The sequence below is a fragment of the Drosophila takahashii genome, chromosome 2L, assembly GCF_030179915.1.
Source record: "Drosophila takahashii strain IR98-3 E-12201 chromosome 2L, DtakHiC1v2, whole genome shotgun sequence".
In the NCBI taxonomy this organism is placed as follows: Eukaryota; Metazoa; Arthropoda; class Insecta; order Diptera; family Drosophilidae; genus Drosophila; species Drosophila takahashii.
The window spans coordinates 12,173,571-12,192,674 of NC_091678.1; the positions used below are offsets into that span (position 1 = coordinate 12,173,571).

General features: G+C 37.2%; 1 protein-coding gene and 1 long non-coding RNA gene across 2 annotated transcripts in view; one reads left to right on the top strand and one right to left on the bottom strand.

Annotated features, from left to right (window-relative positions):
- LOC108068798 (phospholipase A2 inhibitor beta) overlaps positions 1-19,104 on the bottom strand; it is a 61,349-nt gene that overhangs the window by 25,857 nt on the left and 16,388 nt on the right. The window lies entirely within an intron of this gene.
- LOC138912418 (uncharacterized) lies at positions 3,996-5,290 on the top strand. Its single transcript, XR_011417963.1, has 4 exons — positions 3,996-4,258; positions 4,314-4,388; positions 4,443-4,597; positions 5,074-5,290. It is a non-coding gene; the product is annotated as an uncharacterized lncRNA (long non-coding RNA).

Here is a 19,104-nt window from a genome sequence, read left to right on the forward strand (position 1 = left end):
AGACCTCGCAAAAGGGGGCAGCAAGGGGTTAAGCCGGGCAGCAGGCACCTCATACGAAAATAACAGAGATTCCTTTTGAAGTTTACGCACAAGTATGCCTTCGAAATAGCCCCATGGACTTCTGGAAACCAGGATGCAGGATAATAATTAACGCAATAATCATCGATGAATGGGTAAGAGAGGAAAACAGAGAAAGCCAGTGAAAATTATACAGAGAGGGGAACGTGTTATCATTTTGGCTATTTTCTCGCCAAGTTGAGGCTATTATAATAGATATTTTAAAATTCTTTCTAACTTTCATTACTATAACTAATTTGAAAGTTTTTTAAGAATTTTAAGTCAAGGGTATTCCTTAAAGTTTAAAACAATTTTAAATGCAAATAATACAAAAATAATATATAATAATTTAATGTCGACTCAAATATTTTGATTTTTGAAAATTTTACGGAAATTATGAGTAGCTATTTCCGTTATATATTTGTTAAATATTTAACACTAGACATTTTAACCATGTTAAATATTTTTAAAGAACGTTTTAGCTACTTGTTGACGGCATCACTGAAAGGAAGCTGAGGCCGGTCAATGCTTAAAATGATTAACGCGCTTAACCCATTGGTGCTCAGGCATGCGCTCGACCCCCTTAACCCCTCCAGGCCAGCTCTTTAACCCCCCGAAGGCCCCCCCTTTGCCGACGCTGCGTGTGTTCATTTTGTAATTTGCGTAGGTGATGCCATGGAATTTGATTTTCACACGTGTTGCTTGCTACTGCCACACACCTGCCTCCCACTTTTCTCCTCTCCTCTCCCACCTGGCCCCGCCCCTTATCCTTGCTCCTCATGTTAATGTTAATAATAATGGAAATGCTGGGTGTGTGCAATTATCTTCCATTTCATTGATTCCACACACGCGCCATATAAAAATAGAAAGCGCCGCGAGAGAAAAACAGAACCACAGGCCTATGCGAGGCCCTTAACCCATTAGAAAAGCGACTGCAGATGGATATGAAAATTGCTGGTTGAGTGTACTTTGAAGTTATTAAAAAGAGTTGGAAGCTTCGAATTAGTTCTGCGGGGCATTTGAAAGTTATATCATTTTCAAGACAAATGTTGAACAGGCAAAAGGAATCTTAAATTACTTACCTCTCGGCCAGCAATTTTCTTGCGCCGAGTAACCTCAACCTCGAATTCAATAATTTCTTATGGATTGAAGTTGCTGGATTCAAGTTCAAAGCTCACGACACGGGCAAAGGAGTAGAAGAAGATGAAATAGTAATAACAATAATCATAAATACAGCGAGACGATGACAACCCTAAAACATCCCATCGACTAGCTCATGACAGGAAAAACTGCACAGGCAAAAGATGGAATCACATGGAATCACAGATAAATTGTGGAAGTCATGAAACCAAAGGGGGAAAATCTTATAAGAAAAGGAGAAGAAAAACCCGGCGAACGTGAGTAGGAGGTTGAAACGTTGCGCGTGCGCAGAAATTGAAATGAAAATTGCCGCGGCAGCGTAAGAGTCATGAGAAGAACCCGAACCTCTTTCTTGATAAGTCATGGGAAGATCTCGGCGGAGATCCCCCATTTAATTGCTCAATTGTGTTGACAACTGCAGCCACACAAAATGTAAATATTTATATAGATTAAAAGTAAGACGAAAGATCAACAGAAGACCATAACAAAATGCAGGGAAAAACTTTAGCGAAATACGAAAATCGCATTAAAAAGCACGCAATTGTTTTTCGTTTTTTTTACAATGTCTTGGCCTTGTTTTAATGGCCAGATAGGCATCAACCATATATTTCGAGTCGACAGCTCTCTCGGCCATTTTGTCCAAACGAAATGTTTGCGTGTGCCGGGCAATTTATCAAAACATTTGATTTAGTTGTAAGAAAGCATTTTCAACTCAATTTCGGTTGGGTTCCGGGGTTCCCGTCTTATAAAAGGGGGAAAATGGCAGCTAACATGGTCGCTCCTGGAATTGGAAATGGGTCCTGCCTCGAGGGTCCTTGCGCCAGCGGCAGTTGAAAAGAGTCCTCGGTGCCTCGTAAGGTAAGGTGAGCTGACTAACGTAATTGGCAGTAAAATGTACGTAGTTGGTGTGGTTTTAATGGCTGCATTTTTAGATGAAAACAAGTTATAAGTGAAAACGAACAAACAAAAAATACCTATAAGTAAGGACTAAAATTATATGTTAATTTGAATTGTTCGTCCGTAAAGTCTATTTCTTTCTTAACTTCTTTCAATTAGTTTTTTTATATAATATATTTTGTTTGTTCAAATGTTCTACCGAATTCCTAACATTTAATTAAATCTGCAATATAAAATAAGATAGTTAATATATTTAATTTAAAAGCAAACATTGTTAGATAACTGCCTTTCAAAATAGTCCTCTCATTAAAGAATAAAGCTTAATTTGCATAATTAAAATGCCTATGGATCCCAGACTGCAAATTTTTCTGAAAATTATGATTGGAGTTCATCAATTAGTTCCCACATTTCCCATAATTCTACCGGCAATCAAAGGTAATTAAACAACTCGACTGAAACATCGAAACGAACCTGTTGTTGTAGCATTTTGTAATTAAAACGTCTGATACAAAACCAGATGCAAATTAACCAACAAAAACTTGTAGCATTTTGCTATAATTTCTGCAGCTGATAATTTTATGCAAGGCCCAAAGAGCGAGCAAAAAGAGGGGCTAACCTCGCTGAGGGGGCAGCAGTGGGTTAATTATTTTGCCACCAACAACAGCTACACCGATAACAATGTAAGCGTCAAGAAGTGTTGAATTTCCATCATCTTTTTATTTTTAAATTTTATTTTTAGTCTTATTTTATTTAAAAAATAAAAAATTTACTATAGGCCAAAAAATATTTATTGTTATTTTTTGATGAATGAAATAAAGATAACTTAAACGATGAATCACAAAATAATGGTATTTTATCACATAATAAACATTTAATGAATTCAATGCCTAAAAAATATAAAATAAATTTGTTTTTGCATAATTACTACAAATGAATGTTAAATATGTTCTTAAATAAATACAGTTTGGTATAAGAAAACGTTTTTTTTTGTTAATAATTTAATTATAATAAATTATTTAAAATAAAGTTGGCTTAAAAATTCTAAAAGCCGTCGGGTTTTTCTTTAATATCGAATTTTCTTTTAATTTATAAATACATTTATTTCAAAAGTAAACTTAAACCATATTCAAGATTAGCTTACCTGTCCTTTTGTCGCTCCGCCCAGAATCTTTCTAATCGAATTGCGAGAAAATTCTAAAATTTCTAAAATGTCTCCTCTTATTTTTCTTCTTGCTCCTCTTCTTCTCCTTTGCTTGATTATAATTTGTTTTATTTGTTTTGAACACGTTTCGGGGATTGCTTCTGCTCACAACAAATACAAGGACGTAGGAGGAAAGAGGAGAGCGAGGAGGAGCGGAGCAAGGAGGAGAGGCGCGAAAAGGGGAGCAAATGAAAGCAGCGACGTCGACGTCGGCAGCGCAGCAATAACTGTGTGCATTTGTATTTGTTTGTCATTTCCCTGTAGTTCTCAAGGGGGCCGGTGGCACTTTCGGGGTAGAAAAGGGATCGACCACCCAGTGGTCCCTTAAGGGTCAATAGGTGGCGTGTGTATTTTTTACAAGAGCAAAAGAGTTATCGGAGAGTGAACACTTCTATGTGAACACTTCTATATGAGTTAAAAAAATTGTAAAATGAAATTTTTGACAAGTATATAATGATTTTAATAACGAATACAACTTTATTTTGTTTATATAAAAAACAAATTTAAAAAAAGTTAAAATAATAAAATAAAAACTTGATAATGAGATAAAATAAAATAATAAATGATAGAATTTTATTGCTTTTTATAGTATTTATATTTAATAATGAGCAATTTAGCTGCAGCAATATTTTTAACAATAGCGGTGGTTCAGTAGCAAAACGTTTTCTTTTCTTCCATAACAAGCGGATTTTATTGGTGCTTAGATATATAAAATAAATATATAAGTACCTAATTTTATATACATAGAACTAAACAAAAATAATATTAGCGAATGTTTTTATTGCCATCGATTATACGATATCGGTAGTCGCAATATTAATCGTAACGGATTGCCATAACTACCCAACCCCGCTACCATCACTAGCCCAACGTTTGCGCCAAATTTTGTAAACATGTATTTAATTTGTCTTATTGTGCATTTAAAGTGTTATATTTTGTTGTGATCTGAAGTGTCGTCAACAGGTGAGTAACACCATGAGTTGTGCAAGTGAAATACCTAATAATGTGTGATATTTAGCCATGAACAGCAACAGGCACATTCGTCGATTTGTTAAAGAGGAGAAGGAGAAATAGTGGTGCAAAGGACTCCGACGTAAGTCTTTTTTCTTTGATATAAATATTTTAGTGAAATTTTCTTCCTTTTTAGATTAAAGCCATGAGATCGTTGTTGCTGCCAGAAGGGGGTTTAAAAAACTTGCGGAGGGTTCTCACGGATGAGTTTGTTGTAGGATTTAATGTTAAAGGCCTTTCTGGAAAAAAAAGCCGTAAACTCCTTTACACATTTCTATGGTGCACTTCACGGTAGGTTATTTTTATAACTGTATTTTTTATAATACACTTAGTTTCTTGATTCAATTTCAATCTATTTACTTAGAATGCCATCTGTCTTTAATCCTATTTCTTTCTGTCTTTTTCTGCTTTTCACTTTTAAAACATGGTTTGATGTAAACAGGCTTGTATAACAAAATCTTAAAATATATATTTAAACCCATGCAGAGGGAATTATAATTTAGTCCAGAAGTTTTTTACGCAGTAAAGGAGACCTTTTCAAACCTATAAAGTAAATCCATTTAACCATGTCCGTCTGTCTGTCGGTTCAAGTTTCAAAAGCGTGAAATAAGTCTACATTTAACTGTTGGTTATTCTTATTTTATATTTATGCTTTTCTAGTCATAATTTTATTCCTGAAAGCTGCAAGGGTATTAAAACTTTGGCTTGCCGAAGTTAGTTTCTGTTCTCATTTTATTTTAAAACACTAAAATCTTATTTTTTTTTAGATATTGTTTCAGAATCTGGTAATGCAGAAATATTGATTCCCAAGGCAATTCAATTGCAAAAGAAACGATTTTTTAAAAATAAATCCAAATCAAATAATAACAACAATGAGGCACTCAACAAAAACGTGTCAGCAGAGGAATTTGTTCAATAAATATAAATTAAAAAAATAGAAAAATTGTCTACTTATAATACAATAAATTAATTTAACAAAAAGTATTTTTTCTAGGGAAGTTTCATAGCATTCAGCTTTTTTGGTATTGAAAACACCAACCCCATTTCATACCCCTTTTCGCCACAAAAGGGACCGATAGGTGGTCCCATTTAATACCCCTTTTCGCCACAAAAGGGACCGATAGGTGGTCCGATAGATGGTCCGATAGGTGGCCCCTTTTGTGTCGAAAAGGGGTATAATATGGGACCACCTATCGGTCCCTTTTGTGGCGAAAGGTAATGCAGAACTTCGCCATATGACCACCGCCTAGGACATGCCGTGGTAAAAGTGGATAGAAATTTACATTGCGGGTGGTATGAACGGGAGTTAGTCCCAAGCCCCCGGTGTATGGCGATTTCGCTAGTTCGGGACCAGTCCCGGCGAACTACAGGGTTCGCTCTCTCATTGCGCGAGTGTGTGTGTGTGTCTCCCGTTCTCTTTCGCTCGCTCGCCGAATCGCTCGCTCTCTTTCCCCCTCTAGCTGGCTCGCTCTTTTCCATTTCAATTCCCATTTCAATTCAGATTGCGATTTCATTTCCATCGTTGAGACTCCGCCCCCAAGAGCGTGTTCCACTTGCCATTCGTTCCGCTATGTACTGGCTTTCTGTCTTTGCTTTTGCTTTTACCTTTGCCTTTGGGTTTTAGTGTTTTTGCTTTGCTTTTTCATTTGCCTTTTTACTTTATTATTTACTCAGGCGACTTTTTGTGTGTTTTTCGGTTTGAGTTTGCGTTTGTGCATTTGTTTATGCGTCTCGTTTTACAATTTAAAGGCATTTCCTTTGTGCAAAATTTCAGCACTGCGCACTCTCGCTCTCCCTTTCCCTCTCTCCCCTAGCTCCCGCTCTCTTTCGCTCCCTCGCTATCCCCATCCCTTTCCCTCGTCCATCCCTCAATCAGAAATATTGTTATATTGAATAAATATTTTACTTACAAGGTAAAAACAATATTTTGGCTTTAGTCTCTGCTTAATTTTCGGCCCTTGTGGGGTTAAGGGTTCGCCGGGTCCTTTGGCCCGCACTAATTTAAAATTTATGTTTTCCAAATTTCGTTGGGCAATTTCATTTTGTCGGTTGTAGTTTTCAACAAGGAGGTTAGGGTGGAGTTTTTGGTGGCTAAGAGGGTCCCCAACTAGGGTTATTTATAGAAAAGTCCTGCGCAACTTCTGCGGTATGTAAATTTCTTCATAAACAATTCATTTCAAAGAGGTTCCGGGCATTCAGGAAAGGACATTTCAACTTGGAATTTGGTTTTAGTTTTGAAGGAAAAGGTGGGCCTATTTTATTTTGTAATGGTTTAAGATTTGGTTTACAGATAAGATATATTAATTGTTTTGTGGGGGTGATATCAGAAAAATTTTTTTGTTGCATACTTTTTGAATACCAAAATTCCTTTAATTTTTTACGCGAGTGGGAGCTGATATATGTATCATCCATATCAACCAACGTCGATCGTCCAATCTTATAAGATTCACCTAAGTCAGTCAAAACTTTAGATTACTTAAACTTTACTTTACTTTAACTTTAAGATTAAACTCATAACTTTTTTGTTGTTTTTTTAATTATTTTGCCCTTTCCGTGGTTTTTGTTTTTTCCACCAATAACCAAATATGTCGGTATATCACCCTCTTTCCATTTTTCGCCGGCAAAGTAATTTTCCCCAATTATCTTTTGGTGTTTGAAAATTGAAAGATTAATTGCCAGTGAAATGCAAAAATAATATCGTATCTCCGGCAAACCATTTTCATTGTATACTTTCTTCCTTTAAATCTCTTTATTCAGGGGAGTTTATGTACAGACCGTGGTATGTATGTATGTACATGGAAAAGCCCTGCTTCTGGGCACCGCTTTTCTTTATATCCGCCATTTTATTGCTTTTCCTCCGCCCCTTTTTTCCACCCACGTCCTTCCCCCTCGAACCCCGGAAAAGCTCGCAAAACTCTCGACATTTCATTTGCAATTTTCTTTTCTTGCTTGCATTTTATGACTTTTTCTTTAGCACTTCTTGGGCGGGACAAAAGGGAAGAATTTCCACTGGATTTTCCCAGCCCCCTTTGCATTTTCCTCCCCCACCCCTCCCCCCTGAAATTGGCAACATCTGCGTAATGCAATTTTCCCTTTTGGCTGGCAAGCGAAAATTTCTTCGTTTCTTTTGTAGTTGCTGGCTCTTCCTTTATCATTCCTGCTAAATTTCCTCTCTCTTTGCCATCTTTTTAATTCCTCTCGCCTTGGCATTGCATTTTCCCAGGCCAAGACATCCTGCAGATTTATGTGGTGGCCAGGATCTTTGTGGTGGCCACGCCCCAAACGCTGGGAGTTTGAGAATCCTCGGAGAAATAGGAGGAGCATTTACCCCCAAAGTCTTTGTCTGATTTGCCTCGCTTTTCCCCAAAGTATGCTACGAAAATTGTACAAAGTTTCCACATTTAATGCTGGCTTGAAAACCATGCAGGATATGTCTGCGGATGAGCGTAATTTAGATATGAACCAAAAGAGCCCGAAATCTCAAACATATTTTCCTATTTTTTATTACCCCACTTCGATAATACTTTTTGTCGGGGGAGTGGAATATAGGGGGTCCCGAACCCCGTGGAAAAGTTCCCTCAGCCTATGGTTTATGGACTTCCTGCTCATCCTCCGTTCGGGACTTCTCAGCTCCTGACGCTGATGCTGCCACATCATTGTTGCCCGTGACAATAATTCAGGCAGGCCAGGACAAAAGCCAGCAGCACCTGGAAATTTATGGCCGACTCGTGCTGCTTAACCCATTCCCATCCTGGAGCTACTACTTGACCCTTAGCTACTCGAACACTTTGAGAAACTACTAGTACTTTGATATTATTTCTATCTTACGTTTAAAAAATATTTTACTCTTAAAATTTGCAGAAAATGATAAAGTTCAGTTTATTAGTTTCATATAAGAGTCTTTAAAAATGTCTCCCCAAAATTTAGTATGTTCTTAATTATTTGAAAATTCGAAATTGTTCTAAATGCTACTGATCACTACTTTCAAAATGTTTAGCATAAACCTTCAACCATCTTAAACAAATTTTTATATTTTTGATAAGCTTTATTATTTATTTTTTCACAATTTTTAAAAAATTTTAATATAATTATAAAAACCATTTAATTTTGTTTTTTCAGTGCACTACTAGGCTAACTTGCTGGTTTTTGAAATCTACTTTATATTTTTCGGGTGGGACATTTTATCGCATTTGGTTGGGTCGTAAATACCTGAGTGGATGTGAAATCCTTGGTTGAAAAAGTTATGCAAAGTTCACAACTTTCTTTTCTCTATCAGCGTCTTTTGGTTTTTTATAGTTTCCTGCATTTGGCAATGCCCTGGCCACTCCCACTTCCCTTTCGCCATTCGCCCACCCCACCAACTTTATTATCATATTTGTTTAATATATTAGAATTTTTTTCCACATCTTTTCTTTTTCATACTGTTTTTTGCGGTTCAGCTTGCAACCCCTGATTTGGCTTCTTCCGTTCGTTTTTTTTATGCTCCGACTTGTGGCAACTTTGCTCAGCAGTTTTTGACATTTTCCATGATGGATTGCATTTTATGCTAATTGAGTTTAAACACAGTTACACTTTCCCTCACACACTAGCGTAGAACATTTTTTCCTTCGCAATATTTTTTCCACTTTTGTCTTATTTGCTGTAAGAGATGGGAAAGTATTTTCCTTCCTCATAAAACCTACATATATTCTTGCGATTGACGGACAGACTGTGGGTTGACTTTGGACTGGTGGTTTGGGTCTTAAGTTTGAGTGATTAGCTGATAGAAGCTGCTAGGCTGCCAACTAAATTGAGTTTGACTTATTTGTAGATAGGTATTAATTAAAAAAGGTTTGGTGATAACGACAGCTAAATTTAAAAATATATATTTCATATCTAACAGAAAATATATTTTATAAGAGAATTAAAAAGAAATTCATTATGATTTTTTATAGTTTATAATTATTAATTTCAATAAAAATTCACAACTCATTACAATTAAAATTTCCCAATGTTGCATCGCCTTCTCAGCTGTATCAATAAATAAATAACAACCCCTTCTTCCACACTTTCAACCCCTCAATCACTCATCACATGCCAACCGCGTCCAATTCGAATCTCCATCTCCATATGCATTCATTAAACAAATTAGCCAAAATGCGACACAAAAGGCAGCCAAGCGCCGTTTCCAAAATATACAATCGCAATCGGAGAAACCTCAACAGAATTTTACAGAAATATATAGTAATTCCCCCTACATCAACCAATGATGATGATGTATGATGATGGATTGTCAACATAATTACAATGGCAAACAATGGAGAGTTGCATAAAGTACAAAGTACATTTGCCATTGTCCATCGAATGGAGTATGCAAAAAGGACGCACGAAAAAGGACTCGCAACGTGCGACACATGGCCATGGAAAATGCTGGAAAAAGAGGGCGTGTGCTAAGGGCTGAGCTGACTAATCTTCGGTTGCAATTGTTTGCCAGGATCTGAAAAGCGAACCCAAAACCGCATCATAATTACACTATCACATTCCGAGCACACACTCACACATAAACAGTGGGGGAAACTTCAGAGCTCACAAATCCTGCATCCTTTTTCGCGCAGCTCTGTAAATTAGAATGTTTTTGCTTTTTCACACAATTAAAGTCAACACACGTGGTGGGGAAGTACGCAGTAGTGTGTGTAAGCGGTTGGGGTACAATTAAAATTCTCACTTACACAGCTAAAAAGTTTCAGGATTTAGATATCCTGCGAATAGAGCCGTGAGTGGCGTTAGTTCCATTAATTACTGTCGGCAAGTATAAAGGCTGCAGGGGATTATTTACTATCTCTGACTTTCATGAGCCACTTCACCGAAATTCGCTAAATCATGCCACTAATTGAAGCTTCAGTTAGCGTGTTAGGTCCAATCATTTAAATCTATCGTTTTGGAAAAAATATATGGGACGTTCCATATCAACCCGGCCACCCCCTTTTTTGATTTTTTTTGTATGTGGACAGTCCCACATTGATTGCAAAGCCCCTTGCTTCCAATATTTTACCTCATACCCATTTTTTCAATGTTACCACTCTTTCGCCGTATATTCGCGCTGAAAGGAAAACACAAAATCATTTTTAACCTGCGAACGAAAGGCACAATCAGCATAGTTCAAAAGCAGAAAAATCTGTCTTTCGATGGCCGATTACGAGAAAAATAATAGATTTTTTAAGACCGTAGATGACCAAACGATAGCGTTTTTAAAGTCTAAAAGTAGGATTTCGTCTAAAGGGCCAGTCTGCAAAAATACCATTATATTTTTCTCAAAAGGCCCGAGTTTTAACGGATTTTATGCCACTGGTTTCAAAGTGGGATCTCTCTTGAGGAATTAGCTATGAATTCTTTTCATTGATTTGTTAATTTTTTCCAAAGCATATACGATTATTTTATATTACTTATTAGCTTTTTCTGACAGTTAACTACTACAAAAACGTACAAAAGAATTCATAGCTAATTCCTCAAGAGAGATCCCACTTTGAAATCAGTGGCATAAAATCCGTTAAATATGGGGCTTTCTGAGAAAAATATAATGGTATTTTTGCAGACTGGCCCTTTGGACGAAATCCTACTTTTAGACTTTAAAAACGCTATCGCTTGGTCATCTACGGTCTAATAAAATCTATTATTTTTCTCGTAACCGGCTATGGAAAGACAGGTTTTTCTGATTTTGAACCATGCCAATTGTTTCTTTCGTTCGCAGGATAAAAATGATTTTGTGTTTTCTTTTTTACGCGATTATACGGCGAAAGAGTGGTAACATTGAAAAAATGGGTATGAGGTAAAATATTGGAAGCAAGGGGCTTTGCAATCAATGTGGTACTTTCCACATAGAAAATTAAAAAAAAAGGGGGGTGGCCGGGTTGATATGGAGCGTCCCATATATTATAAATATTATTATTAAATATATATATTTTTAAGCCAAACACCTTATCAGATCTATATTACATTTTAAGCTGCAATGATAGAGCTATTTTTTTGTAGAACCTCCAATTCAAATTGATCAGCCTTTAAAAGTAATCGTTTTGCATATTTTTATTCCTGGCGCTCTAAAAATATACATTTTTTGTTATTTTTCCCAGACTTCTTGTGACCCAAACCTTTTAATGGCATCAATTAAAATGTTGTGTACGTGACAGGAATTTTTAGTGCGGCTAAGCAAAAATACAAGACACAAGAAAGAGAATATAATGGAAAACAAAACTTTACTTTTGATGTTTGAAGCTCAAGACAAGAGGCCCCAAGAACGGTACGAGAGGGATAAAATAATAAAGAAAGAGGGGCAGCAGCCTAGCACAAAGTGTGGAAATTATAAAATTTCGAAGCGTAAAATTAAAAAAACCAAAAAAGGCAACACATCGAAAAAGAAATCCTAAACGATATTGAAACACAAGTGTGGAGGAAGTTGGTTGAGGTGACCCCGAGACCCTCGAAGGGGACTTGTTCTTGCCTTTTTGGGGGCGTGGCCCAGAAGTTGCACCGGCGACGAAAAGGGTTAAAGGGTCTCCAGGCCCACAAAAAGGTGATGGAGATGATCTCTGGCCGCCAAAGTTTTGCTAGAGACTGGGTTCCCAAAACGATTCCCGGTTCGATTTTCTCTGTGTGTCTGCTAATTGAAGATGTGATGGATAAATTAATTGATATACGTTCGGATGATCGATTAAATATAAACTTTACTGGGGAAGAGGAAAAAATATGAAAGTTAAGCTGAGTAGGTAAGACAACCCCGAAAAGGCATATCAAATTGCTAAAATTACTTATTATTAGATTTTATTTTATATACTTAGTATATAGAGTTCCACCAATATATTTTGTTCGAAATAAAGCAAATAATTATATAAGCAAATAATAATCCCAATCAATTCAAACCCCAAAAATTCAAAAAATTTTGACGTAACCCCTTATTAAAATTCAAAATATTGGACAAAATATTTTTTACATTTTCCCCCAGCTAATTTTTTTTTAATATTCTAGAAACGTTTTATTATCAAAATTTATTTGTAAAGTCTCCTAAACCACTCTCCAGAGTTGCAATACTTCAGTACATTACCCTACCCGATACCAATCCATATAAATATATACTTTTCACCCCCTCCAATCGAATTGGCAAGCCGCAACGCATTTATTTGTGCAATGGTGCGTGAAATAAATGTCAACCGCAACTTAAACCGCATATGCTGATAGCGCCTAGCACACGCCCCTCTCCCTTTAACACCCCCTGCCCAGTAAAACCAATATCACCACCTCCCGAGGGGAACGAACCACCCGAGACCAAGACACATGGCTATAACCTCCCCCCAGGCGATATGGTTTGCTGGCTTTATCTTTTTATTGGCTGCCATTGCCAAAAAAAATAGCACAGAATCAATGTCGCCTTATGATTATTTTTTTTGCCATTTTTTATGCTAAGCTAGAAAGGTAAATTGTGGACTGACAGTTATAATGTGAGAAATATGCTGGGGATATATATGTATGAGTACGAAGAAGATGTCTATCTGTGTATTTTTGCACAGGAAAAAATATTCTTTTGGAGTTTATTATTTGGCTATGAATTTCCAAAAAAAAAAACTCTTGTAATCAAAAATCCACAAAATACAAAGTAAGGGTCACCTTATAATACCCCAGAATATAATATTCAGAATATACCTTTTATATAAAAAGTATATTTTCTCAAAAAAATACTGTTTATTATCTTTTAAACTATTTTTAAAATTTTAAAAAAAAGTTTGACGGTGTTAAGAGTTTTTCTTATTATTTTAACCTTTAAAAAAACATATTTTTAAGGGTTTAACAAAATCCAAATGGCACGTTATGTTCAATCTATAGATTTCAGACCCTTTTCCATGTGTACGAGTGGAATAGAGCTGGCTAATAAATTTCAAATGCAACAAAGTGTCGAATCGATAGACAGACATGGACATGGAGCGAAAAATGAAAGGAGGGGGAGGGCCCCCAACAGAAGTGCAACGAAGATTGATCTAGCGGAATGAATGGGCGCCTAAGTGGGGTGGGTAGCGAATGGGGGGCGGGCCAGTGGGTGGCCGGCAAGTGGAAACAAGCGATTGCGCCTGGCTGACTGCGGACATTATTCATTGTTCTCCCTCGACACCAAACTCCCCTTCTTTTGGTCAAAAACAAAAACTTGACCAGACGACCACGAAGCGCAAATAAATTTACCACCCCCACCAAAAAAAAGAGTGAGGGGGGGTTTGGAAAACTCGAGGGGGGCAGACACTCGGTTAAACGTTTGTACAAGCCCATGAAATGTCCTTGCCCAAAAAATCGAAAAGGGGGGAGAACGAAGGGCTACGGAAAAAAATCTCTGGACTTTACTTTGGACATAGGCGGCGGCTGGAAGGGGACATTTACTGGTGGAAGGTTTACTTCATGGATTTCGGGGGTCGGCGGTTGGGGGCTTTGCGCATTTAGTCAGTCAATAAAACTTGTTAACGCCGTAATTGCTGGCAATTTATTTATGTGGGCTTCGTGTGGTTGGCCACTCGGAAAAGAAGAATTGAACTGAAGGACCTTCAACTGAATTATGAGTTACCTTTTGGCAATGTTAATCAATAGAGGTCATAGATCTAAAAAATTAAATATTTTTCTACAATTTTATTTATTTAAATGAAATAGAATTTACTAAATTGATCTAGGTATATTAATAAAAGTTCTTCCCATCCAATTTTCCTTATTTTCCCACCTTTCCCACTCCAGTTTCTTAGGAACTTTCAATTCAGAATGTCTTTTGATCGAATCTTTTATGTTTCCTTGGAAAACAATTAAAAGTTCATTAGAACGCACATGAAAATTAGTCGGGAACACGCAACAGCTGAGGTTATCGGGAGTTCGTGAGGAGCTCTTCAGTGGGTGGTAAAACGAAAGGCCTTGAATGGGTGCTGTTGTGCAGCCCACCAACTTGATTAATTTAAATTGGGCCTCTCCGTGGAGCGGAGAAGAGTCTTCATTTAAAGCTGCTCGCATGCTTGGCGCGAATTAAGTTGTCGCAAGTGTTAAAGTCAGAGTTGTGGGTTGAAAGACGCATACTTATTGCCCGGTGCCGCCTTACACAAGTCGGAAGCGCGTTCCACTTGTAATTGCCATTTTTCAAATATCTAATGAGAAAAGATTCTAAAAAAAAAGACAGCAGTCTGAGGTGGAAGTTGATTGGAAATATGAATATGTAATTGCAGGAAGTAACAAGACACTTACAACAGGTACTGAAGGCAAGAACAAGACAGGTTTAATAGTAGGTTATACGTACTTATAGAAAGAAAACATAGATTTTTTAAAAGACCATAAGACAGTATATAAAATGGTTAGAAAAATGAAAATAATACAATTTGTAATTTATAAGATTTAGGATATTATGATTGCAATAGTACAAAATTAATTTCATCAATTTTTATAATTTCAAAATAACCAACATTTATTTTTCATTATTATTTATCCATCCTCCACAGATTTATTTTAATTTTAAATGTCCTCGCCTCCATTTAAAAGCCCTCTACTCAACTCTTTGTTGCCCGAAAGTTCAAATGGCTACACAATGTTTTCACAGTCAAACGGCTGACAATTTGCATAAACGTCGCGCACCCAGAAAACCCCACCTCCACATCAGATTTTCACCCTTTTTCCCGTAAGTAAACCCCCCATGGGGGGTGGGGATGTGGGGGAGGGAAAATCTGAAAAGCTTTTCGAACGTATGTTACCCTTGCTGCTGCTGTTGTTGTTGCTGTTTTCACACCCAGCTACATGTGACAGGAACAAACTTCCCCTTCTTTTTTTATATTTTTTTGGAGGCCGTGGGTGGGGATTTTTTAACGCATTTTGTTTCATGTGTCAAATTTAAAATGACAGCAAATTTAATCGATTTATGTCTTTGTTTTCCATCAGTTCCAGATTTATATAGAAGTACACTTTGGTATTGGGATGTTACAATTTCAAACACACATTTTTGGTTAATTAATTTATGCATTCTTTTTGCTAAGTGGAAAAATGGTTGGGAATACTGAAAAGTTGTTGCCGCAAAAGTTTTTCGATAAGAGGCCAAAGAATTTAATTGAATTGTAATGCCTGCTTGACATGATATTGTATGCACTCGGGAAACAATTACTGGCCCCTTTTGACTGAAACTTTTTTAAATATTCTGCATTTCGCAATTAAAAATTATGGACGAAAAGTGCACACGAAAAAAAACTGACTTTCCTATGTACAGAAAACGGTAGCCGCTTTTGAGTTTTCCAAACGAAATACAATTTATATGTATATCTGTTGAACAATCAACGGAACGTGTTGAGTTTTCCTTTTGAAGCTATTAAAAAATTAAAACTAAATTGCCAATTTGCATGTTGGCGCGTTGTTAGGGAATCGCCTGCCTCGCCATAACGCCGCACATAAATATATATATTATACATATATTTTATATGAAATTAGGCGCAACAATGTCCGAGAAACAAGCAGCAAGGAGGCAGCCGAGGGAGGGTACTACATTTTAATAAACATTTAAATAAGCTGCGTAGTTTCTGCCGCTGGATGGGTGAGAAATTAATTAAGGCCAGTTGATACTTGAGAATATGAGGTGGCTCTAGGCTCTCACAGCCACAGCTTTCAGCTTGTTCCGTTCAGTGCTGAGGTGTTGAGAGTCTTCAATTAGTCTTCTTCGGAAACTAACCAGAGTGCAGACTGAGCACCTCCTCGGGCCCTGCTGTTCTACTAAATTGCAGCAGCACATAAAAATAAACTATGGAAAAGGTTATAGAGACGTTGGGTAGCTTCGGGCAAGGAAAACCCAAAATAAGTCATGGGAAAATGTAGTTAGATTCTAAGGGGATTTAAGGTGTAATATTTCTCAAAACAAAATAGCATTTAGTATTTTTTTGTAGAATAAGTGATACATTTTTTCAGACGGATTAAAAATAATCTATTAAAATCTTTAAAGCCAAAAATATTTTTATTCTTAAATTCAATGAAAATGTCAGAAAAAATGATTTAAAGAAAAATACATCACTTCTATCTAACACAATTATTTTGCTATTCCAGAGATATATTTTCTTTCCCAGGGACAAAGCCTTATTAAGTCACGGTCCCTTAAAATGCCATTGTCGAAGTATTTCTCCCAACCCCTTTTCAAAAACCGAAAGCCAAGCCTTGAGATCTTATCCCGAAACCCTGAACGAAAATATGAAATCCAATCACATTGTCTTTGCAAAACCGATTCCAGATGATTTACAAGCCTTCGACTTGGACCTCCATGCAATTCCCCTTCCCGCCATCCTGAACCCTGGACCATTGCAAATGAAGTTGCAAATCAAGTTGCAAGGGCTCTTTTTCGGGGAAATGTGTGTTGGTTTTTTCGGCAGAGAAAGAGACTGAGACCCAGGCATGCAACCAATTTCTGCCTATGACAGCCGCACAAAAGTTCAACTGATGATACATTGTGCCGGCGACTGCAGTCTGCCCACAGAATGGATTGCAGTTGCAGCAACGAGTCTTCATTGTTTCAGTTTTGAGTTCGTTTTGCGGTCGAAAAGTGTTGCAAACTGTGACTGGACTGGCGGAGGGGAAGCTGGTTTATGAAATGAAAGCAAAGATAAGACCGAAATGGGGGAGAGGAAAAACCTTTCGGGTGGCGGCAAATTGCATTTTGCAATGAGAAACACCAGCCACCGGTGCACGGAAAGAAAATAATCCATAATATTGATGTATCACCAATTTACTCCTAGTCAAAAAAAAAAAAACTTTAAAACGTTCCCTAAAATCTTTATAGTCCAAACTACAAAAGTAATCAATTTATGAATTTAAAATGTATCTAAAAGTATTATTATTAAATATGTAGTTTTGTGATTGGCTTTTTAAAATACAAAATTAAACCGCTTTTCGATCATTTGTTTAATTTATGCCCAAAAACAATATGGATCCAGATGGAAATCCAAAGATGATTAAAATATTAATATAAATTTAAATTAATTTATATATTGTAAGCCATCATATCATATTTTTCCAAACTATAACGTAATCTTACTTAATTAAATATAGTTAGGTTTTTTGCTTCTTATAGCCTATATTTGCCTGAATGACAGTACTAAAGCAGTAAATGTTTGTACATTTTTCTTGCAGTGCACGCACACCCTAAGGATGGGGGGCGGGGCGATGAGCCCCGGGGCTTTGGGGGAGTGGCAAGTTGACAATGTGCGAACAAATAATTCCATCAGCAGGAACAAAAGCGTCGAGTGTTTGTTTGGGTGGCGACGATGGCATCGGCTTCGCAATCGGGCGATGGGACGTTGTCCTGGGCGAAAAGGACCAATGCACACAGCACACATGGGCAGGCGAGTGTGCATGTGCAATATGTTACACTTGCCGGCTGGATGCTGCCATCCCATCACATCCACATCCTTTCGCCCAGCCCCTCCTGTAATCTCCCCCAAGTGCAGTCAGCAATCTTGCAACGCCCTCTTCAAACTCAGTTGCTCGATTATCATTGTTGAAATTTATGAATTGCATTGCAGCAGGATCACAAGCACGGGCGGAGTACAAAGGGGGTTGAACTGAGACTGAGAATGGGAATGGGACTGGGGGTATACTGTTTGTCCATTGCACATAGACAACTCAATTTGCGTTCTGTAGATTACGCAGCTAACCCCCTTTTCGGGGTAAGTGGAATAAAAGAGTAAAGAAAAGAGAAAGGGTACAAGGTGTGATATAAAAAGAAATTGATCTTTTATTTTAAAAAATTTCATTCAATATTTAAAATATTAAAAAAACCGTTCTATTAAGAAATCAATGAAAATTCTATTGGGTTTATTAATATGAGAATGATAATTTAATAAGTAATAGAGTATTTTCTAGTCCTTGTTCCCCAGGTTTCGAGTATGTAGGCTAGTCTACTTCATATCGCATCACTTTGGTCTCTTCCTGGCGCATAATTAGTCGTATGTGCTATCGGAACTTCATTATAAACGCATTCATTCATATGAATGCTCATCCAGACGATTCTCCCAAAAATAAATCACACTCCCTAAGCACGCGATGTCGACGCCCACGCGGCGTATGTGTAATGCCATGTATCTCTGTGGCTCTTTGTGGATAATTTGCGGATGGTAACAGACTACTTTCAGCAGGTCTGGGCCCCATTTAATTGTCCGTTGTAATTTATACACGCATTAATTGCACATTTTCTAACCGCCATAAATCTGCAGCCCGGTTGAAACATTTTCCTTTTTATTAATTTGCCAAAGGAGGTTGGGCTGTCGACAAAAGGTTAAAGTTAATGTGTGGGAAGATTTCCTTTACTTGCGCCAATCAGACAAGAATTCTATTAGGGATTCTTGGAAGATGAAACAAAATATTCATTATGGCAAAGAGTTGCAAAACTTGTAATATGAGTGAAATCTGTCAGTTTGCTCGGTCTAGAGATTTTTTAATTGACTCCTTTTGTTAAAAAGAATAACGATGCTATTCGTTGAGCTTCGAAAATATATTCTCATAAAATTTAATTGAAATATTTTCCGTTTTAGGATGTCCTAACTACTGATAACTTATCCACCTATGAGTAATAATTTATAATTTAGCGGCTAAACCCCTTGGAACACCGAGAACATATATCCTGGTTGAATTCCATTCCAATTTTGCGGTTGTTCCCATTTGGGTTCACGGTGATGATGATGATGATGCCGCCCATTGGTCAGCTCGTTGCAATTTCGCCGACCAATTCCGTGGCCCCGGGATCGTCCCCTTTTTCCCCGGACACCACACCGAAAACTGGCTGAAAAAAC